This window comes from Monodelphis domestica, chromosome 3, assembly GCF_027887165.1.
Source record: "Monodelphis domestica isolate mMonDom1 chromosome 3, mMonDom1.pri, whole genome shotgun sequence".
Classification (NCBI taxonomy): domain Eukaryota; kingdom Metazoa; phylum Chordata; class Mammalia; order Didelphimorphia; family Didelphidae; genus Monodelphis; species Monodelphis domestica.
The window spans coordinates 474054751-474079910 of record NC_077229.1 but is presented as its reverse complement, the minus strand read 5'-3'; the positions used below and the strand labels follow the sequence as shown (position 1 = coordinate 474079910).

Genomic DNA, 25160 nt, shown 5'->3' with positions numbered 1-25160 from the left:
TGGCTGCCGGAAGGGTGGTTTTGGGGGAGGGAAATAAAGTAAATATTGTAACCAAAAAAATAAAATAAAAATAAAAATAAAATCACAAAGATAATCCTCTCCAGACTGTCCTTCTGACTCTCTACTTGGGCTTTTTTTTTTTTTTACAATCCATAGGTACTGGGCATTTCTTTATTCCTTTTCATCCCTTTCATTTCAGGCTTCTTTTTATAAATTGTCTTTGCTCCTTAGAATGTAAGTTCCTTGAGGGTAAAGACTGTCTTTTATTCTGCTTCTATTTGTATCTCTAGCAATTAGCTGTGACTGGAACATAGTTAAGGCATAATAAATTATTTTTTGACTGACTTGGTTAAGAGAGGGACTGCTTTCAAGTATATAGGATGCTTTGAAAGTGCTTGGATATTTGCATTTGTATTTCTGAAATATTTGGGTGTAAGACTTTTCCATTTTTTCTCCTCTTTCCATATCTTTTAGAAATTTTGGCAGTTTTAAAAGTGCAAGAAATATGTTTATGCAATATTAGGATTACAAATTAAAAATCATAAATGTGAAAGTTCCAGTTGCCATAAGATCATAAAGTTTTCCTTTCATGGGATAAATAGCTCATAGTTAAAAAATCACCTTCTGTGAGAACTGAGCTTCTGGATTTTTATGACATTTGAAGACTGAAAATCAAAGATACAGAAACTATATAAAAGCTAATATAAACTACTGTTAGTCTAAAAAAAAGTCAAGAAATGCAAAAGGTTAGATTCTCATGCTATCTGCTCACCCACATTACACTTCCTCTAAATTGAGACTTGCATACTCAAATTAAATATGTAGTCACAAATGCCATATGTAACATGTGAAACTGAATTTACATTGTGAGATATTAAGTCTCTTTGCTTAGAAATTTTGGCGGGGGGGATTCAATAGACATATACATCACGTAACATCATATTTTAATTGCATGTGCACTTAAGCCTTTTTATGTTTTCCTCACATATTCCCCTCATTTACAACTTTATCTCACTGTGAACTAGCCATATGTGAAATTCACTATTTTAAACTCAGGTTATTTTTGTGGTGTTAGTGCACAAGAAAATGGTTTTAAAGTGGAAAATATATATATTTTTACCAGATTGTATAAATTTTAAAATCTAAGTGATTTTTCTAAATTGTAAAATAGTTCATATATCATCATGTCCTTTTGAAACTATCCATTCTTATATGCAAGTAGAAAATTGAACAAAGATATGAAAGAGTAATACTTTAATGAGACCTAGCCACTATCAGTGTATTGAAATTTTCATACTTATAGTGTGTAATTTATGTGCAGCACAAATGAAATGATGAGTTCTCAAAGATTCTGTTTCTTTTGATGTACATATAGGGCATCTCTCATGCAATGGCATTTCACATCCCATACATAGATGAGTGTTTAACCTCCTAACAGCATTTAATGTCAATAATACCAATTATAATTTTGTTATCAATAAAACATGTCATAATAAAATATATGTAATATATTCTTTAAATCCATTAAAATACACATTAAATATGCATAGTAAGATGTGTTTTATCAACAAAATACATATACTTTAAATAGATGATGAATTGTTTCCCTTTTGAGATATTCCCCTATCTTTAGAAGAGAACTATGTTTAAGCATTTGTCTTCTCAAAAAAAAGTTTAAATGAACTTTTTAGTGGTTTCCATTCCCCATCTTAAAAGTTGGAAAAGTTCCATTAGAATATGTGAATGTTCATAATTGTGCTTTACAAGGGAAGATGAAATTGCCTATTGTGACTGGACTATGTATGAATATGTGATGAAGAGAAAATTCAGTCCCCTCTGTAGCATAGGGAATCTGGTTCTCTGGATTTTTAGTTATAGCCCTAACTTGTAGGTTTGATGCTATCTGTTTTTAAGAATATAGGAAGATCTATTCTAGTTCTGGTGAATAAACCCTTGACTGATATCATTGCTACTGTTTCCTACTAGCCTAACACAGGGTCGCATCATCTTTGAAAGTTGTGCTTCAATTCAATATGGCTTTTGAAGCTCTTCTGCCCTCCTTGCTTGTGATTATCCTACTGCAGCTTACCAAACAATAGCTATTTATGGATCCTACTGATACCCATCATCCCTACAGGCTCTATCCATCTATTCTCATTTCCAAAAAAACTATCACTTCACTTCTCAATTGGTGAATAGGTCATCTTCCAGGACTTTGTGGTTGGTAATCTTATCTTTCTAGTATGATGTAAACAGTGCTGGAGAAATTACACAAGAAGCTGGTAAGGTACCCATAGCAGCCCTTCTTCTAGAAACCATATAAGTTGTATGAATTTAGAGAAGTTTGATACCACGCTAGCTGCCAACCTTTCAGAACACATATCAGTCTTTTTACGTAGAGAAAGAATTATTCTGGGAAGACCCCATAACCCAAGTTAAATGCCTTCCCCAAATACCTTAAGTTCTTTCATTATTTTCAATGTATTTTCCAATGATTTTCATATAATATACCTCATCCCTATTCAATTATTGCTTTCTGAGGCAAACTAACATTTGGGTATATAGTGAGACAGAAATGAAACTTTTAGTGAGAAAAGTCAAGCCCAGTCCAATATAGCTTCAAATAAATCTCATTTGGAGGCAGTTCATGTTGTTTCTTTAAAGGGTAGACATTTAATCACTCATCTCTAATCATATAAAGTTCTTTTGATAGTGGATTGGAGAAGTGTGTTTGCCCCTTTTTTCCAAAAAAAGAACATCATCATTAACTGTGTATTTTCCACAGAGAGACCTGCCCCAGGTGTGATGCAAAAATGTTATTTTCATTGCCTAGACTTGTCCCTTGATTTATCCTATGACCTCACAACAGCCTCTTGGGCCCAACTGCCCACAAAGCTTCATTGTATTGTAATTGGATCTTAGCAGGAATGCTGGTAGTTCTTCCCTGCCCTTAGTAGCCAGTACAGAAGGCTACAGAATGCAGCAGCACGCCTGCCCGCTGGTGTGAGTTGCCGTGATCTGATTACGCCTTCTCAGCATTCCTCATACCCACTGCCTACACAGGGATGGGAAGGCCTGTAGTCAGTCCACTTGAGTTTCATTGTCCTTAATGGAGACGGAGTAAGAGATATTACAGTTTGTGTAAAGTCTTGGCCTCATGAGTGTCAATCCTTGTAGGTCAGAAAATAAGAAAGCCTTTATATCTTCCCATATTCTGACCCTGGCCATCTTCAAAAACAGTAGGGAAGGGAGACTTTAAGTGGAGGCGAGGGGGTTGTCAAACTATCAATAATTATATGAGAGATGGTGCCAAATAACTAATTAGAAAAAAATTAAAGTAACTCTGAATTTTGCCTCATATCCCTTTTAGTGACAAAGATGATCAAAGATGGGAATAATGTTTTATGGGCTATATGGTGAGGCAAGTACATTAATATACTGCTGGTGGAGTGGTGAACTGGGCCAACTATTCTAGAAATAATTTGGAATTCTGCAAGGAAAGTTACTAAACTATTCATGCCTTTTGACCTAAGAATCATCCCCCTACTAGTCATATACTCCAAGAAGGTCAAAGACAGGCCTCATACAGATCAAAATACCCATAGTAGCACTTTTTGTGGTAGAAAAAAATTGGAAAGAATGAACTGGTTTCTCAACTATTGAGAAACAGCAGAACAAATTGTACTATATGAATGATAAAATATTATTGTATCATTAAAATTATTTTATGAAGCATACATAGGAATGTGAGAATCCTTGTTTGAACAGATGCAGAATGAAGCACAGAATCAGGAAAGCATTATACACGATAACTACAATAATATAAATAAAAATTACACTAAAAAGCAGTTGAAATATTTCTTGTAATGACCAACCTCAGTCTCAAAGAACAGATAATGAAATGTATCGCTTCATCTTAATAAAGAAGTGTCTACAGGTGTGGAATGAGATTTGCATTGTTCGACATAATCACATTATCCTTGATTTTTTTCTTAACTTTGTTTAAAAGGGAGAGTTAAAAAACTTGTGGACAAGTAACTAGCATAAAATATGGAATATAAATAAATTTTTTTCAAAAATTAAAAAGCATAAAAAGGGAGTGAACATTTCCCCCTTTCCTTTTGTTTTACAATCACCATTTTTCCTTTTCTAATGTTATTTTAAAATCTACTAGCTGTGCAGTTTAGCTATTTCTGTGTTACTCTGAGAAGCTTAGCCAAAAAAAGTCTCAGCATTTTCATAATTTTTTTCAGCAAAAGCCATTACAGATCATTTTTATCCAAGCACATAATAACCCTCTACATTATACATTACCCTTTTAGACAGCCATTTATAGGGTTGTGATGTGTCAACCACATTATAAAATAATGCTGTTCTTGTGGGGTTATGGAAGAGAAACCAACAGTTCCACCATAACCTAACAGAAAAAATCAGACCTCATGGCCTTAAAATGAATGTATCCGATTGGCTTAATTTAACAAGATTCTCCCCCCCACAAATGCTAATGAACCAAAAGTAATTTACATTTTTGCCAAATAGAAAAAAAATCATAGAATATCTTAGTTGAAAAAGATCTTAGAGGTCTAATTTCCCAATTCCATATTCAATGAAAAGTCCCTTTTATAGTGTGACTGACATGGATCCAGCCTGTGCTCATTAGATATATAAACAGTATAGGGAATGGGACTGTAATTTCATTGGAACAAGAAATCCCCAGATGAGGAAATTCCCTCTACCAATGTAAGTCACTAACTTCTCTGCAATTTGTAAAGTTGCTAGGATATTAAGAGATCAAGTAAATTGTCTAGAATCACAAAGCTGGTAGGTATCAGAAGAAAGACTTGAACCCAGGTATTCAAAGGCCAACTCTCTGTCTGTTCTACTTCACTGCCTGCCATTCATATAAACACCACATTTTTCATTATCCTCAAATTGTGGCATGTAGAGAGTCTAAAAGTTCATCTATAAAAGCGTAACAATGACTTTTTCAAAGACCTAACATTCAGAACCATACTTCCTGTGGAACATCAAGAAAGCTAGGAAAATAGCATGAAACCATTGTGAAATTCATGTTCTTTAAAAATCTGTAATGTATGTTTTGTAAACAGAGCTTCTAAAAGTTAGTATTCCACTAATTAAGTAAAAAAAAAAGAAAAAAATGTTGTACGTGAAAATAGGAAAGATTTGAAGATGCCTTTGGGGGAACAGGTGCTAGAATGACATCACTGTGTATCAACATTCCATCACCCCCCCCCATGATACTTGTATTTGGTCATAATGGAAAGAAATTGATTCCAAATGTGTTTTCTTGACCCCTACTCCATACATGTTAGTACCTAACCTTAAATGATGTTTCTACAATCTCAGCCGTATTTACAGTAATTATATGCATAATGTAGCATATTATTGTCCGGACTTCCTGTTTAATCAGTACAGAGCTTCTTACAAGTGCAGCTGAAAAGGGCAAACAAAATTAAAGCTTTATATACCAAAACAAGTTTGATTTGCTAAGCTCCCAGCATTCCAAAGTACACAAATTTGTTCCACTAAGTTTTCCGATGGCTTGCAGATGGGCAATGATTAATCAGAGAGCTAACTGTGAAGTAGTTTGCAATTAAACTGGAAAGCTCTGAAGCATGCTAATTGAATCAGAAAATTAGAGACACTGAACAGTAATTGGCTATTTCTCATGCAGCAGGTGCCAGGCCACTCATCTGTGGAACAAGGTATTTAAGGCACATTAGCACTAGTAAAAATACTTCTTGATATGGAACAGTTAGATTTTCTGCTCATTTTCACCATGGATGTCAAAACATACAGCTGTGATGTCTAGTGCTTACAATTCATGTTTTAAGAATCTAAGTAAGGTAAACATATGGGAGTGTAGCACGCTATGCAACAGGAAATGGTTTACGGAGTGAAAGTGAAATTGAACAACGAGGGTTCCTTTTATTTTTAAGCATAGTAACTTTTCCTTTCTTTTTGTACAGATTTAAAAGTTGTTGAGTTTTCTGTTCGGTGTTAGTTTAAGGAAGCAACAGTATAAATCTAGCACTGCTGTGAGCTTAGTAGATACATAAAGCCAATTCATATCATGTCTCAGCATGAGTTTATATCTTCTAATTAGTACCACCATTTTATAGAGTGAGCGCATGCTATGAAAGTTTGTTTGCCATGCCAACAGGGACCAGAGTATGTCGCTTTTTCCTTAGTAAAATGATAGTGCTGGATTATCATGAAAGTCTGTAACCTAACCAGTAGGTAATCAGGAACGAATGGAATTTAATAAGTGCAATTGTGGAAAGTTGTTGTAATAATAATCATTTTCCTATTATCATGGGTGGGGCATATGACTTCGGTTTCCTCTTCTACTCTTAAATTAGAGTTCAGTATTGTTATTAGAGAGTGAAAATTACAAATGAACATGGAATGTCCTATATTATGCTGCTCTGTTCAAGTTGGAAAGCAGAATTTTACAATATTCACATGCTAATCATCTCACTTAGCAGTTGACTACAGAAAATAGCGTATTTGAACCAAGAGACATAAATTATAAATTGTAAACAGTGTGTGGGGGATATGTTCTAACTATGTCTCATTTGAATTAAGACAGGGAGCTTTCTCTGCTGCAGATTATGTACCTTCATTAAGTTTTAAAGTCTCCCTTATAATGTTTTATTAAGAACAAGTTGGCAAGGAGTAATCAAAATGAGATTCAGCAGCATCCATTTTCCACATCAGCTTGTGCTTCCAATTGCCATCTTGAAGCTGCGGACTTTTTTAACAAGTTAAAGCATGAACCCCGCTTGGCAGTCTTGTCCCCCAACACAGGCCATGTGCTTTTTGCATTCTTTAGTTTGAAAGCAGCTCAAAAATATTTACATGATCAATGTTTTTTGCTTGAGGGATAAAGTTTGCTCTTCCATGGACAAGTGAGAACATATTGATCAGTTTATTCTATTTGCTATTTCTAAATTCAATATACCTCTTGAGTCGATAAGCGAGATCGAGAGCATATTCTTTTTTTGTGTGTGCCTGCTTGTAGCTTGTTCTCAAGATCCAAGATACATTTTTGATTAATCACAAATGCTCTGGGGTCATGGAGAGCAAATGTGTTTGTGGAGTGTCAGCTGATGCTGTCAGATAAATGTCTTAAGCTTAGCCAGGGTTCATGCCCCAGCTTTAGGCTGTGCCAAATGTCTCCCCTTGTTGAGGAAGATAACAGCTACACTGGAGGCGACTGAGCTGTTTGTTCACTGAAAGGGCTGACCTTGCCATATGGGGCTTCAGTCAGGTGAAAGAAGCAGTGTAGATGTTTTAATTAAAAGTTAACAAATTTCAACTTTTTATTTGATTCAGATTATCTTAGCATTCACTGGGATACAGTCTCCTTTCTTACTTTAATTGCGATTGTACTTACTTCTCTTCAGCATTTCTGATAAGATTCTTTAAGAAGAGCAATTTGTGTTGTAGTGTTCTCAGTTTATGCCAAATAGATTTTGGCACAATTGAATACATTATTAGGGCACCACAGAATACTGAATACTTGAAAATATTTAATCAGGATACAGGGGGCACATTTCCTCTGTGAGCATATGTTTGAAATTTTTTTCTCACTCTTAAAAACCATGTGAAGCAAATTGGACTCCATATCTGAGACAGCAACCAGGACATTAAGAAATTTCATTTTGAAACCACTTACAATATTGGTCTGGGCAAAAAGAGGTCATTCATAATAATGACCCTTAGCCATGTAGCCTCCTGGCATCAGAGGGTTTGTTTAATCACATTTCCCCTACTTACAGTAATTTGTCTTCTTTGACTAGACTGAGTGTATAAATAGGAAGTAGTGACAATTGCTCCACACACCTGGAGAATGCTTTGGAACACGGTGGTCTATGTTTTGTAGTGCTAAAGGCAATAGAAAGAATCAGATGGTGGTGCATAAATAAGGCAACTATCAGAGGGCTACTTGTGGATATTTGTTGTAAAACACCAAAAAACGGTGCTTTCTTCTAGCTTTGCTCAGTTTGTTTTTTTTTTCCCTCCAAAGAAGATGTTCTACTTTTCTTTCCTCTCAAGAAGTTCATACTGTCATGGGTAAATCATTGGTGCTAATTAGACATAATAATCCTGCAAAAAAAATGAAGAAAGAAATAACACATCTGTCATAAACTCCCACCAGATCTCTTGGAAATGAGACATTTTTTAATATTTTATGCCAAACACTACAAAATATCTTGAGGAAATAGTTTTATATTCTGTATCCCAAAACAAAACCTTTAGTGTGAATACTGCTGCTTAAGTAGCTCATTTCGAATTGTATTATTTAAAATCTCCTCCAAGCTTTTGTAATATAGATTGTATTGTAATAACAGTCTGGATTTGAAAAACAGAAACAACATTTAAAAGAGACAGGAATAAAATGAGAGATACTTCTGAAATTATTTTTTAAAGTCTAACATTCTAGTAATGGTGCTATTGTATGCAACTAATGGCACTAATAAATGTCATGCTACATTATTAAGAGAAAACTTTGCTCCATGTATGATTTTGTCAGTGAACCAACTACAGGTTTTTGCAATCACTAAAATCTGAAGTTAAGAGAAAGTTAATTTTGATCTGAATTTCTTGTAAAAACAAAAACAAAGAATTTCCATTTCTGACAGCTTTGGACCATGAGGCTCCTTGTTAGTAAGGACAGTAAGATGCAACCCCTCACCAATGATCAGATTTAGACTTTATTCTAGAAGCTTTCAAAACATGTAGAAAATACTTAGATACTTGTGGACTACTCTTTCTGCCTCCATAAAGAGAGAATCTACAGTGTAAGAGAGAAGATTATTAAGTTGTCATTAAATCTCTTCAGGAATAAGCTCATGTCTCTGAGGACCTGCTTTGAGAAATTCATCAAGAACGAGAAGTTAAGATTGTATATCACTACCCTAGATTAACTGGCACCTTATGCAAACTATAAGGTATGAATGAACCCTGGAGCAATGCAGTCATTCTTATTTGGAGCCATGCATTAAAGTCTGATCTGGGTCAAATCACATAAAGTAATCATTCGTATCAGGAACTGATGGCTGTATTCCATAGCAGGTATCCCTTTGGACAAAGTCTACCCTGGACTGCCAGAATGTAGAACCCATGACAATTATCTCATTTCACCAAGTTGATATTAGGGAATATGAGCATCATATATACACATTAATTGAATTCATCTTATGGACTTTTGAGTGGAAACATCATTGTTTTTCTTTTATGGAAGCTATTGAATTATAAAACCACCATTTTACTGTCTTACTATCAAAAACACCATGAGCTATATATATACTTGGTGTTTCACATTATCATCTTTGAGACCCATAGTGATTCATGTGGCCAAAGCTCCAAGAAAGCACTCTTTTGGAGTTCAGAGGAGGAAAAAAGTCACAAAACTTAGACCAAGCTTTACTGGGGAGGGAGCAGAGTTACTGAACTGTCTTAGAGAAAGCACCTAAGTCATCAACTCTTCAGAGTGGCTAATTTGGCTTAACCGAAGGTGAATCATTAGTCCTGACTGAAAATAATTAATGAGCTTCTCCCAAGTAAAATGGCACTACCACCATCCTTTCTTAAGTATGCCTTGCTTTTTTTCTTCCTATTTGCTTCCCAGATGTAAATCACCACCTCTTGTAGCTATCATCTCATTTCAGAAAGAGAGGAGGTCTAGTATAAAAATATTTCTTTCTACTTCTGAGTTTCTTACACATAAAATAAGCTTGTTCAAGAAACTTAGGTATTACCTCAAGAAATCTTGAAAGGAACAATACTACACAAGACTTACAGATTTCCTCTGTAAAACAGATTTTCATTTTAGTTTCTACTGATATTTTAAAAATTTATTTGTATTTAACACTTAAAGGACTTTAAACATTTTAAGCATCTACATGGAGTTAGAAATCTATTCTTGCTTTATGAAACTGCAAGGAAATTTTTACATGATAACCAGGTTTTGTGGATCAGGGATCTTTGACTCTTGTCATACTGTGAATACGTTTAGCTATTTAAAGCCAATATTCTTCATGATATTGTATTTTTTCATTTATTAGGTTTTACTGACAACCAAGAAGGTTATTTTGATCTCGTACCCTTCCTCTTCCTCCCCTTATCCCACATTTGCTTCAGGTTTTAGTCTTTCTTTTTTAATCCTCCTCCCCCATTTTCCCCTTCAAAATTTGAATTTCTTTTATTTATGACTGTTTCTTTGCCTGTCCTGCTCCCTAATATACTCCCCTCTATATATACTCTCCCTGGCTCATCCTTTTTCCTTGTTGAATTTAATGATTTCCTCTGCTGCTTTTCTCTACTTTTCCTCAGAACAGATAGCTCCCATTTCTCTCTTCTCTGAAGACTATTAAAACAAATCAAAATGACCCCCAGGCTATCTGCCCTACCTTTCTCTAGTACACTTGTAAAAATTAAGATTCTCAGAAGACATTTGTTTCTGGTCCTCCATTAGCATTTTATCAGTTTATCACAGTATCATCCCTTCCAGTTAAGCAAATGTGTCCATCTATGTTTCTCTTCACTCCTTAATTTACATTTTAAAATGTGTACTCAGGTCTAGCACTTAAAACAGACATGCTTAGAAACCCATTGTTTCATTAAAGTCCATTTTTTTCTCCTTAAGTATTAGTCTTATGTTTTTTAAATGGATGTTTCTTATTTGTAAGCCTTTATCTTTATTTAACCTTTTAGAATATTATATTCTTAGCTCTCTGCTCCTTTAAAGTGACAGTTGACAAGTCTTGTAGGAGCATAACTCTGATACTTACATTCTTTGTTTTTGACTACTTTTTTTTTTGGCCTGAAAACCCAGAATTTTGGTTATAACATTCCTGAGAATTTTAATTATGTGTTTTTCTTTCACAAAATGACCTTTGGAACCTATATTTAGTTTGCCGTCTGGTTCTAGGAAATTGGGGAAATTTTCATTTATAATTTATAAAATATGGCATCCACACCTTATTTTTTACTATGATTTTTAGTAAGTCTATAATTATTAGATTTTCTCTCCTTGACATGTTTTCTCATTTATTTTTGCCATTATTTTTCATTATTTTTCAATTTTTATTTTGTTTCAATATTTCTTTTTCTCATTGAATACTTTGTTTGTCCCATTCTAATTTTCAGAGTATTCAGTTCTTCTTTAAGATTTTCTACTGTCTAATTTAAGGTGTCACTTCTTCTTGCCCTTTTTTTCTCCTTAGCTTTTCCATTTTATATGTCTCCTATTTCATTTCTTCTAGGTACTCCTATAGTCCTTTTGATCAGGATATATACATACATATGAGTGTGTGTGTGTGTGTGTGTGTGTGTGTGTATGTATGTGTGTACAGACAGATTCTACTTCGACTTGTGTACCTAGTCTCTTCTTCTGGGTTTATCACCTTCATTGACTCTCTGTCCCATTTTTTTCCCATTCCATTTGTAATGTGGTTTAGTCCTATCACCACCCTCAGTGTCTAGATTAGGAGCTGGTACTCAGCTCAAATTTTGATCCCATACTCTGCCTATATGTTATGAGCAGGCCCTGTTTGTTCCTTAGTGTGGTGGTTAAGAGTGGGCACCTCCTCCTGCAGGAATAATTTGGCATTCCCTACTGAGCATAGATCAGGCCTAGGCCCTGAATTGGATCGAGGCTTTTCAGATGTTCATTGGGGCTTCTCTTTTCCTGTGGCTAGAACTCCAGGGCTGCTCTTCCATTGGGGCCTTTTTTCTGATACTATGGAGTTAAGGGGTAACCTCTGACACCCCCTGAACTGTTCAACTTTCTGGTGTTCATCATCTTTGAACCTAAATAGACTAATCTTCCTCAGAGAACAGACATAATATATAATTTGTAGATATTTAAATATACTTGAATACAATCATAAAATAAACTTAACATATAATGTTTCTAAAAGTACAAAATTATTCTAGTAGCCTGACTTCATGATCCAGTCTTATATTAATAAACTATTTAAGTAATGAGAGAGACAGAGTGGCAAAATGGACAGAGAACTAATCTTGGATCTAGGAAGACCTGGGTTCAAGTTTTATCCTTGACATATCCTTTCTTGTATGACCCTGGGTTTAAGCTTTCAGTGCTCCAAGCAATTCTCTAAGAATATATATTGACATCTATTGACAGGAGTTCCTTATATCACATAAAATTACTGGTCCAATCCCTATCCTGTATTTAAAAGCTGGTAAATAGTATTCCAGTGAATGTAATAGCACAGTTTATTATAAATGGAGAGACAAATTTTCTTATGTTAATGAAGAAAGATATATACAATGTTTCTATGCATCTATTTTCTCAACAAATATATCAAAATTGTTGCTATAAATGTACTCTCTCTCTTGTAGCTGACCCTATTTTATATCAGTGAATATTTACTTACCTTAAATTTAGATGAATTTTAGGAAGAGGCCACATAAAAAAACTATATTAGGTCTCCCCAAGGACTACTGATGGCCATAATGCCAGGTACCCAAATTTTCAGTCATCAAAAATTTTCAACTGGAACAACCCTAAAAGACTTAGGGAATGCTATCCACCTTCAGAGAAAGAACTGCTGGAGTCATCTTTCACATCACTGTATTTTTGGTTTTATTTTAGGGTTTTGGTTTTGTATGAGTTTGCCCTTACAACAGTGACCAATATTGAATGTGTTTTGCATAAAAATAAAAAAATGAGAAAAAATGATCAAGAGCAATATAAATTCTTGGAAAAGAATACCGTGGATATTTCTTTGTTACAAGGAAGGCTTCGTTAAGGGAGAGGCTATATTGAGAAATTACTGGTGAAAAAAGAGAAAACAATAAAACTTTAACATGTGTAGGCGTATTTGCATGTGCACACTGCTGGTGAGGCTAGATCATTTCTGACTGAGGGGATTAGAGAAGATATCATGGAGGTAGTAGTATTAGAACTAAAAGATGAATATAGACTAACTGGGCAGAGATGGTACTAAGGAGATCATTCTAACTATAGAATGAATATATGATCAAAGATAAGAAAATACCAAGTGAACAGTTCCATTTGCATAAAGCATAATATATATGATGGGGAGTGATGTGAGATGGGGTTTGAAAAGTAAAGGTATTCAAATAAAAAAAAAGTAGAAAATGGAAGAAGACACCTTGCACAAAAGACACTTTGTAATTATAATGACTGAGTTTGTTCCCAGAAAAGAATCAAGAAAATATATCTGCCCTCTTCTACAAGGATTGTAGGGAAAGGTAATACCACAATGAGCAATACTATGCACACTATCCAACTAATTCAATATATTGGTTAGTTTTTCTGAATTGACCTTTTCTTCTCTTTTTGAAAAATTCTTATTACAAAGGATGGCTCACAAGTAAGGAAAGTAAGAGATATATTTGGAAATGAACATGTTATAAAAATAAAATGCATTAATAAAAAACTTTAACAAGAAACCTAACATACGTTTCAGTATACTTTTTGACAACTATTAAAATGTAAAAAGTGAGGTAAAAGGAAGACTCAAAAATAAGGGCAAGATGTCCAGCATGGATGGTGATAGGCGATTCATAGAAATAGAAATGAGGGAAATAAAAATTATTTTGCACATATTCATTTGCATGGGGCAATGGGATATCCAAGTATAAAAGTCCTATGGAATTTTAAAATGTTATCCTGGAAATGAGGGGAGAAGTCAAAGCTAGACATAGAAATTTGGAAGTCATAGTCATACTCCATTCATTGGAATAGTTGATGTGGTTCTCTGTTTGTTCCTGTCTAAGGACTGGCCTCAATTCATAGAAGACAGCATCTAGATATAGATATATTTTTTGTGTATACTTAGTATATTCCCAGGTACAAGAAGAGGAGGTACATAATAGTTGTAAATGATGATGTGGAAATATTCTTCTTCTGGAGTCTTTAAGGAATGTGTTTATAAAATTTGTAAGAACACATTCCATAAGCTATAGCCTGTCTATACACTACAAGGGAGGCTAGACCTAGACAAAAAATTGTCTCTGTTTTGGGCCTGTGTTTCTTCATAACATAACATAAAATAACATAATACAAAGCTAGTGTAAATTCAGGAACACCAGATTTTTAGAGTATATAATATGAGAAGCAAACACCTGTCATTAAGGGAACTGGCCACGTTTTAAGGAGATACATTTTGTTTGTCATCTGTTGTTCAGTCATTTTCAGTTGTATCTGATTCTTCATGACCCCATTTGGAGTTTTCTTGGCAAAGATACTAAAGTGGGTTGTCATTCCCTTTTCTAGCTCATTTTACAAATGAGAAAACTTGAGCAAATAGGGTTGTGACTTGCCCAGGGTCACACAGCCAGAAAGTGTCTCAGGTCAGATTTAAACTCAAAGTCTTCCTGACTGTGGGCTGGCACTGTGCCATCTAGTTGCCATGTTTGTAATTTAGGTTGTGTCAGATACATAAGGACATTACTTAGATTAGCATTGACTATATTGCTTGACATTTTTGAGAAAGACCACTTTTAAGAAAGATCCAGAAAATCACAGAGAAATTTTCAGGAAAGCAACTGAAAATATGACAAATGCAGACTTTTAAATATGTTTATATATCAGTGTAAAACACTTAGAAAAGAACAACTAATTGAATGAGGGTCTTTTTTCAAAACCACAGCTGTAATCTCATTTGTATGACTGAGCCATGATGAGATAACCACTGCCTAGAATGTATGACTAATAGGTATAGAATGAATGAACATTAATTCCATATATTTATTCCAGAAACCTGAGCCTAGTCCTAACTCTCCTACTGATTAATACTACCTAGAATTCAAAGTTAGCCATTTCCTTTAGATTCAGTTAGGTAGAATATACAGATCAATGATTTGGCAAACAAACATAAAGATAGGAGGAAAAGGAATGAACCTCCAAATGTTGAATTTGATGACACTGATTGCGTGACTTGAAAAAAAAATAGTAAGCCACTCTACTTTGATTTTTCCATCTGTAAAAATGTTTTTTCCTCCAACCAAGTTGTTGAATTTTTTTTTTTTTAGAAATTTTCTTTGGCCTTCCCAGGGCTGCCCGTCAGCTTCCTTCACACACCCCCTGGGTCTTCACACACTTCAAACACTTCTCCTATCTACTTCAAGAGCATATTGCAAAGATAAACTACATTATTTAAGTGAAAGATTTTTTAACTCTTCAGCTGACATAATTCCCCTTGTAAGGGAAATGAATTTGAGATCCTAAGCAGTTCCCCCAAGTCTTGTAATTCTAACTTCTGATTTACACTCTCCCAAAAGGCAGATGCAGTTGGGGACTGGTAGATTGGCAACCCTTTTCCATTTTGATCCTGTCCAAATAACTCACAGTAATAGCTGAATACCAAGTATAGGTCTTTTGCTTCCCATATCTTGGCTTTAAGTCCTTTACTCTTTCTCCAATTATGTGGGACACAGGAGAGTCCTCTTATTTCTCCAAGCATATGCTGCACAGGAACTTCCCTTCACTCCAAAGGTCAGATCTCTGATCGCTTATAAAGCTTGGGGGTGACTCTCAAGGCAACCTTCCAAAACTGGAGAAATCTCAGAAAGATTTTAAATGATTATATAATAACTAAAGTGCTCTTGTCAACAACAGGAGAAAAAATTTGGATATTAAAACTTTGGGGAAAGTGTTCACATTCTGTGTTGATCACACTATTTAACTCAAGGCCAAACTCCTATCTTTGGTCAGTTTGGCCACACTCTTACTATAGATATTTTGGGGGAGAGTCAGAGACATGAGAATATTACATCTTTTTTACTTAAATTGTAATAAAAGTAAAGGATATGTTATTATTTTTTAAAACAAAAGGCCATATTAGTAAGTAATAACAGTTTAACTTTATGTAGTTTTTATAGTTATAAAGCACTTCATCTCAATTTCACCCCTTCTTAGAGAGGAGTTACTTGAGTAGCATTCCAATTTTACAGGTGATAAAACTGAAGTCTAGAAACTTGTCACATAGATAATAAACGGTGACTGAGATTGATGCCCAGAATTGACCTCCCTAATTGAAGTTTAGTGATGTTTCTACTCTAAATCATGGTTCCCCTTTAAGTTATACCAGTTGTAGAATTCTAAGTGTTAAGGAAATGGATGAATACAAGTTCATTGGACTAATGGTAAAACACATGACTCATTTTCTTCCAAACAGGTAACTTTTAAAAATCAGAATTATATTTAAATTTTTGGACATGGCCAATGTGGGAATTTGGCATATTTGTTATAAGGGTTTTTTTTTTCCAATTGAAGAAAGCAGTGAGTAAGAGATAAATTCTTGGAAAAATAAGTAATTAGGTGTAATTGCACAAAATATTACATAAAGAACTGAAATGTAAATGATAATTTTTATGTCCACTTCTCAGAAGTGGGAAGAGGAAAACAAGTTGAAATAAAGGAAAATTATAAGTCTATCAACTTAATTTTAGGTATTCAGAAAAATACGTTTAAAAATTTGTGAGAAATTAATTTTAGATATCTATATAATAAGTTTTTCTGTAATGATCACCATGGTGTTGGGAGAACAAATTAATAGTTAATTCTGTTTTCTTCCATGATAGATTGACAAGCCTGACAGATTGAGATGAAGTAATATATGAGTACATATATTTTAGTAAATCTTTCTATTCTATTCCTTTAGGAAAGCTCATCACCAAATTAGGAATGGGGAAAGGAAGAGAGGTCAGACTTAAATAATTTCCACTTTGTTATTTTCTAAAAGCTCTTCTCCCCCAATGTGTGGTGATAGGAAAGATGAAAACTGACAACCAATGAGAGTTCTGGAATAGCTGCAGTTTTTATTTATCCAAACTATGTTCCAACTAGCATCCATCATAAGAAGAAAAGTGCATAAAAGAGCCTAATGCTTATGGTGTTGCATTAAACAAATATTTTAAAACAAATATTAAACAAACTTTTAAGAAATGATGTTAAATATTCTTTGCTTCAATATGTATTTAGCAGTGAGCTGGACTCATTCCTGTACTGCTTTTTAAGAGCCTGTGTCAGCAAAGCCCCTGACTTCATTCTTTAATCTATAGCATTTTTTACTGCTACCTGCTTTGTTTTTACATATTTTACATTTTTATATGTTTTTCCTGACAGGAAGAAGCAACTATTTAACTTATGCCTATTAATTTAGCATACCCTTTGTGTAGTGCTTTTTGACTTGAGCTAAATAGTTCTTATAAAATCAAATTAAAATTATGAAAATTTCTCAGAAGAAAAAAATAAATCATTGGATTCATTTTTCCGTTGAGTTTATTATGGAGGTTAAATCCAACCTACAATGAAGAAAATTCTAATTTTGAGGTTTTCTATTCCTTCACATACATTCTAGAACATGTTGTCCACAACATGGAAGCTAACTAATGACTAGTATTTGGGATATTATCCTTTAAACTTGTAAAGACATAGAGTAGTATGGAATAGAATAACTCAGTAAAGCCACATAATGTAAATATTCTCTAGATTCTGATAATAACTTTTTAAAAATTGATCCTTAGCAGTAATGGCTAGCCAAAAACATTCACTAAACATCTCCTGAGTGACTTACACTGTTTAAACTTGTAAGGAACTTGAACAATTCAGTGAAAGAACTCTGAACTTTAGAACCAATAAAGGTGGAGTTGGAAATGAGAGGAGAGAAAATGACTATAGGTGGAGGGAAAAGAAAATTAGCTGAATAAAGCATACACTTAAACATACAGAATAACAAGTCATAAACTATTGATAGGGGAGGAAAAAAAGTATACTGTCATAAATTATACTTCATACAAATCACAAACAAAAGATGCTTGACTCGATCCTGGAATCTTTATGTTTTGGGTTTTCTTTTTTCTGGATACCAACTCTAAGATTGTGTCCTTAGTTTGTCCGCCCATTTCTATTATCTCAGGAAGAAAAAGACAGAATTTAGATTATTTTTGTCTATATGAGACATCATTTCCCTTTAGGTACCCAAAATTGAACCACATTTTTCACTTATAAAACAAGTGAATGTTTTAAAGATCTAATTTATCTTCCTTGTTTATTAGAAGTTCATGTAATCCTCTGTTTCAAGATATATACTTATTTCATAGCATTTTGGGAATATATGCTGTCTTTCACTTGAAAGGCTTCCTGGAGAGATCACATTTAACAAAAATTTTGAAAAAGGCTATTGAAAGGCATAGATTGTTGGGGAAAGACTGAGCAATCTAGAGAGAAGATGTCAGTTTCTAAAGAAATGAAGATGGGAAAGAATAAAAAACTTACTGTATAGAACCATTTCAAACCTCTCAGCAGTGAGACTATTGCCATAGTCATATTTGGAAAGGCTTGCATGCACTTCCTTAAAAAATATCTTTTTATTAAATAGAATAATGTGAGGATTTATCTTACCAAGACTCTTTATTAAAATGGCTACTTTAGATGCCATTTGAGTCAATTTGTACATATTGGCCAAAATTCCAAGAGGTCTGAATTAAAGGAAAAGACACTTTTTCTTTTTTGCAGAGGGAGAAATTTCATAGTATAAAGTTGTCCCCAATTTTCATGAACAATCTTTCATATATTTATTTCCTCCTACCAGTTGTTTAGTTCAGATAGTCAAAGTGGATGTTATCATGTGCTACCCCTCCCTCTTTATCAACCATGTGAAGAAATTGAACAGATTATGAATGAAAACTAAATGTAAAAGATCCATGAATTCACATTTTACTAAAGTGAAGGTTGTATCCCTTAAAGATGCCCACCCAAGTATCTTGTGTAATCTTCTATCAGGATTGTATCTCCATTTCAGTGTGTATGACACTACCTGTTTTGAATAGGATAAAGCCTCATTGTTACTGTCAGCCCTGTTTCAAACTAAATATTCATCTAGTCCTTTGTGGCTGCCATTTTTATCAGGCATTCAGAACAGCTTCCCTTTGCTGATCTGCCATTTTCCTACATATCACGGTTTCACTTGTATGATTTTTGGTGAGACAAGCTTAGACCTGGCTGCTTTTCTCTCTATAAAAAAGAAAAGAAATGTCTCTGGTGCCTATTCTGCAGAGAAAGTGGATTCATGTGTAAATTATCAGTTGGCCTTTATTTGCTTGGCCTGTGGAGAGTACACATGCAGATAAAAGACTCGGTGGGTCAGGCCTTAGTATGTGCAGGTTTCTCCAGTGGCCACAATGACAGTGTTGGAATTGTTGTCAAAGATTATCAGACATACTATGATGTCTTATCATTATTTACTTGCAGTTTTCTGTGTAAAATAAATTCCAATGCAGAGGAAGCTTTTATAACATTAGGAAACACCACATATGAGACCACTATTTACTGGGTTTTTTTAACCATTTCACACTAACTCATAAACATTTGCTTATTTCATTGATATCAAAAATGGTATCTATGGTTCTACATTCCATGGTAATGACATGACCTCTCCATATTTCAATTGCATCGTGCTTTATTTCTTTAAACATAAGTTGTAATGTCCAGTCCTGAGAAAAAAGGGTTGTGAATCATGGTTAACATATCAGAGGTGAAACATATTAAATGAGATGCCTGTAAAATGCCACTTTTCTATCCTATCTCACTATCTTTATAAAGTACTTACAGAAACTTCTAGGTACAATGCAGGAGCTAGAAAGTTTTTTAAGGTATAATATCAATCACCCATCATTTGATTGCCTTTCTCTAAAGTAAATTCAGGTAACATGGACTTTAAGTTTACATTCCTTCTCTGAATTGTGCCTGTACTTTATTATAAGACAGATCTTATACCACATTAAGAAACAATAGCTGGAATAGCCAGGTGGCTCAGTGGATTGAGAGCCAGGACTGGAGATGGGAGGACCTGAGTCCAAATTTGAGTTCAGATACTTCCTAGGTATGTGATCCTAGGCAAGTCACTTCCTGGCTCTTATCATTCTTCTGCCTGGGAATGATACTTAGAATTGATACTAAGATAGAAAGTAAAGATTTAAAAAAAAACAATAAATACATTTATAAGGTTATTTATAATTATAAAGTACTTTGAAAACATTACTTGATCCTTACAACAACCCTGGCATGTAAGTCATAACATAGTATTTTCCCTGCTTTACAGAAAAAATTTAGGTTCAGAGAGTTTACAGAGGTAAGTGACAAAATGCAAGGTTTGCACAAAAGTCTTCTAACCCTAAAGCCAAGGGTTTTTTTCCCCTGAGTAGGAGCTCAGAATAATGGAAAGAGGGCTATTTTGGGAGTTAGAAAAAACTAGATTAAAACCTCACTTTTGACACCTTAGCTGTGTGCACATGGGAAAATTATTTAATTTCCTTTAGAAGTTTCCTATTCCATGAAATAAGGACAATAATATTCTTTCCCAGGGATTATTGTGAGGCTCTGATGAGCTAATGTGTGTAAAGTACTTGGCAAACCTTAAAGCACTACATAAATGTCAGTTAATATTTTTTTCCACAATGAAACATCAAGTCTAATAATAATAAGTTGACTTTAATCCTCTTTCATTGGTTTAATTTCGTGATGTTTTATATATGAGTAGATGGATCACCCAAATGGAAAAAAAATTGATGTGGATTTTCTGTAACATTCATTTATTTATACAATTTTTATTAGTTAAATATTTTACCATATTATGACCTGTTCTACTGGAAAGTATGTTAGAAAGCAAAAGAACATATATAGCATTTTGCATTTATAATTTCACATCTTGATTGGTACATGCAATATTCTTGTTCATTTTTATCTTGGTAAATTCACCATATTTCCTCCAAATTCATCTTCCTTTCTGAATTTTCCTTTTTTCCATAAAGGAATCTGTCATTGGTATAAAAGTGTAGAATAAGACAGATATCTTTATATATAGCTAATATGTTGATTTTTTTTTGACTTGCTTATACTTACTTGTAAAAAGGAGGGCTTCATTTGGGGTGGAAGATTGGTGGCAGCAAAAGAGAGTTGGGAACTGGTGAGTAGTGATATAAATTTTTAGAAAATCAGAAAAAAAGAAAGAAAAAAGGCTTTAATTAAACATTTCAAAATACACATAAAAGAACAGAAGAAAATTCAGAAGAAAATACAAAGAAGCAAGTCAGGCATATCACTACCAGGTTAAATGTAATAATCCTTGTAGGAAAAAATGTTACCATAAGTTCTCAATTTCATAAACAATCATCTTTTAAGTTCCCTAAGAACAGGAACTATCTTGCTATTTGTATTTGTTTCCTCATTACTTAGCCTAGTGCTTGTCATATATTAAGCATTTAATTTTTTTTCCTTTCCTTCATTCGTTTATTCTATTAAAATGCTCATTTGTTTATGTTTCTTCATTTTCATCTGTTTGAATGCCAGATATTTTTGCTCACATTTTTCTTTCTGATGACAATTTGGAAATGCTGACTTCTTTTGATAGCTAGACATCTCTCATGCTATTTTATACTTCAGTGAAAAGATATTCCTGTATTGTCATTGAAAACCACTTCACAATTGAACAGTATCATGAAGTTTAGGTCAAATTCTCATTTTTATATAAATGTGTAGTTTCTAAACATTTGTTCTTGGAACCTACTTTGGTGCCATGTAGTAGAATCTTCCAAGTGTTAAGACACTGTAGAATTGCAATTGTATAATTGATGGAGTTTAAAAAACTGAACGTATATCAGCATTATCATGAAAAAATAAATACTAGTTTTGCAATATGATGCAGTGGAAAAGGTGATAGGTTGGATGGCAGGAAACAAGGGTTCAAATCATAGCTCTGCCCTTTATTATTTGTGTGACTTTGGGAAAGCTAATTAACTTATTTGGACCATTATTTCTACAACTATAAAATAAGAGGGTTCAAGTAGATAATCTGTACTAGCCTTTCCAGCTCTGACTCTATGACTATAGTTTTGTTTTAAAGTTATTATTTCCTGGTAATTTAGGAGATACATAAAAGTCAAAGTACTCCCCCACCCTCACTCCCACAAAACCCTTACTTCCTCTCAGTGTCAATTCTAAGACAGAAGAGTGTCAAAGAATAGGCAATTAGGATTAAGTTACCTGCCCAGGATCAAACAGCTAGGAGGTTTCTAAGGCCAAATTTGAACCCAGATCCTCCCAATTCCAAGCCTGAAATTTTTACCTATCAGGCTGCCCTTGAAAGTTCTTTTTTAATAGCTAATTTTATATACCATAAATTCACTATAGGAACTACTTAAAATTCCAAATCATAACTTTTATACCTATTTCATGATGTCCTGCATATCATCTAATGCAATGGAATAGTGCTAGATTTCTAATTCAAATATAAAATAAAACTTAAAGGTAAAATTTTCCTTGTCAGTTGTAGTCAGAGTATGGATGCTATTTACCACAAATGTATTAATGAAAAGACTTCTTCAAAAATATCCCCAATCGATATGTATTTTCATGTACCAAAGAGGCTGTGTTTACTATGTACTACAATCAGTCAATAAACATTTTTAAGCACCCGGGGACTTGCTAAGTGCTAAGGATACAAAGAAAGACAAAAGACAGTCCCCACCTTCAAGGAGCTAATAATCAAGTGGTAGAAACAACCTGCAAATAACTATGTACACACAAACTACAGGTAGGATAAAAAGGAAATAATCAACAAAGAGAAGGCACTAGAATTAAGAACAATTGGGAGAGGAGGCTTCCTGTAAAAGGTAGGATTCTAACTGGGACTTATAGAAAGCCAAGGAATCCAGGTAGCAGAGATAATGAGGGAGAGTATGGAAGAGAGCCTGTGAAAATGCCCATTTAGGAGATTGTGTCTTCTGTGGGTAACACCAAGGAGGCCATGCCATTCATGACATGGGAAGGTATAAGATATAAGAAGTCTGGAAAGGTGAGGGTCAGGGAAAAATTATGAAGGCCTTTCAGTGCCAAATAGAATTTTACATTTGGTCCTGGAGATGATCAGGAGCCCCTGAAGTTTAGAGTTGGCAATGGCAGGCGGACATAGATGAGCCTATACTTTAGGAAAATAACTTTGAAGCTTAGTAGAGGATAGAAGAGAGTAGGGAGAGACTTGAAGAAGGTAGACCAACAAGCAGGCTATTGTAGCAGTTCAAGTATAAATGAAGGAGGTCCTACACCATCTACACCAGGAGCCGTGTCAGAAGAGGAGAGGATATGTAGAAAAGATGCTACAAGCATAAAATTGAGGCCTTGGCAACTGATTGGATATGGGAGAATGGGGTGAGAATGAGTTTAAGGATGACACCTAGGTTATGAGTCTGGGGGACTGGAAGGAGACTGGTACATTCAACAGCAATAGAGAAATTTGAAAGGTGGCGGAAAAGATAATGAGTTCAGTTTTAGATATATGGAGTACAGTAGAAATATATTCTTTTGACAAAGCAGATATAGCTATTATTTATTAAATGTTTTAGGCAGAATTATAGTTTAGTAGTTGAATGTAATTGTTTCACATGATATGTCAGAACTTCATATTCTATTCAGTATACAATAAAATATAGAATAAGGTAGGTCTGTCTTATATCCCCTCCAAGGGGATTAGATAATGAAGTACCAAAAGCACCTCATTACAAGGTCCTCACCCAAGATGGACCCCTAAGGTCAGCATTATAACAAAGCTACTACAAATATTTTTTTCCTCCAAATATTTTCATAACAAATTCAAACAACTTACCTAAGTAAAAAATTCCATCTCATCATACTCTATTATTTCCTGGGGCATCTAAGCAGCTCAATAGTTAGAGAGCTAGACTTGGAGATGGAAGGTCCTGGGTTCAAAATTGGCTTTAGACATTTTCTAGCTATGTGACCCTGAGCAAATCACTTAAGCCTAATTACCCAACCCTTATAACTCTTTGGCCTTGAAATTGCAATTCCAGGTCAGAAAGTAAAGGTTTAAAAACACCCAATTTATTATTTCTTGAATACCCACAAGGTGTTTGACATGCAAAATGTAAGAGATGTTCAAAAGTGAAGCAATAAGACCAAAATACTATCTCTAATATAACATTAACTTCTTCATGGAATTGGTGCTTCATGGAATGGTACTAAGGTCCATAAGGAAAATTAGAATTATGTCTCCTTCCCATTTTATTTATTTAATAGAAATTGCCACTCTAAATGATTGGCTCTGTGAAAAAGTTGCATCCACACTAAAAAGGAAGAAGAGAACCCACACACAAAACTTACAAATCCAAATAAAATTATTTTTTAATTATTATATATGATATGTTGTATCATATAACATTATTATTTGGTTTTGAGCTGTGTTTTTGTTGGCTATCTATTCAGCTTCAGTGTCAGGTTAACTCTTTGGGTTAGGCAGCAAAGATGGCTTCCTATTTTCTCCTTTTTATACAGGAACTATCCCATCTTTGATGAATGTCTGTGATAGTTCACCAGTTTCCTCATTCCCAAGGGTTCAGTGATTGGTGGCTTTGTTACCTGTAACCTTTAATCCTATATTTCAAGTATGTTCTGAGATTTTAAGTTTTGTTTTTAATTAAAGATATAAAGAAGGGGGAAAAGGAAGAAGGAAGTTTGACTCAGCCTATCAACAATTTTGTAATTTTATTGGAGCTATTCTCATGGAGATCTTGACTTCATTCAGCAAAACATTCATCTGTAAATTTCCCAAAGTCCAGGGATCCTTGCCTCTGCATGGAGAATAGTTAGCTCATAAGAGCCAAGAACAAATCTTTCATTAAGCCTGTTCATGGCCAGAATTCCCTGCTTAACTCTACTGAGCCAATCTTTTGTCTTAAAACCATAAGTACAATAAACAAGTAATGTTTACCCAGCACTTTTTATCCAGTACTTTATAAATCTCAAATATCTGAGATAAGCTAGCAGGGATATGTATATGTGTAGAAGCACTTTTCTGGTAAAAATTGCCAATGCATTTACATTTGCAAAGAAAGTATGGAGCTTACAGTTACAAAAGTCCAAAGTAGCAAAGAGCCTACATATTTTAGAGGAGGCATAAAATTAAAGGATGCTGTGGCTGTGACTATGTGGCAAAAGCATACACCAACTAGACTTCATGTAATTAATTATAGCAGTTGCAATGTAGCAGGCTCTATCACATTCATGTGAACAGACACGGTTTCATGATGACTTCTTCCTGGGATGCAAGATCACAATGATC

General features: G+C 34.2%; 2 protein-coding genes across 19 annotated transcripts in view; one reads left to right on the top strand and one right to left on the bottom strand.

The window, feature by feature from the left end:
• The window catches only part of FAM172A (family with sequence similarity 172 member A), a 560458-nt gene that overhangs the window by 498527 nt on the left and 36771 nt on the right, over positions 1–25160 (top strand). The window lies entirely within an intron of this gene.
• The window catches only part of LOC103106450 (uncharacterized), a 60649-nt gene continuing 54956 nt past the window's right edge, over positions 19468–25160 (bottom strand). For both annotated transcript variants that reach the window (XR_008917897.1, XR_008917894.1), the window contains 2 exons: positions 20930–20990; positions 19468–20842 (listed from right to left, as the gene is read on the bottom strand). The gene's annotated coding sequence lies outside the window, so the exon portion shown is untranslated. The remainder of the gene's footprint in view (positions 20843–20929; positions 20991–25160) is intronic.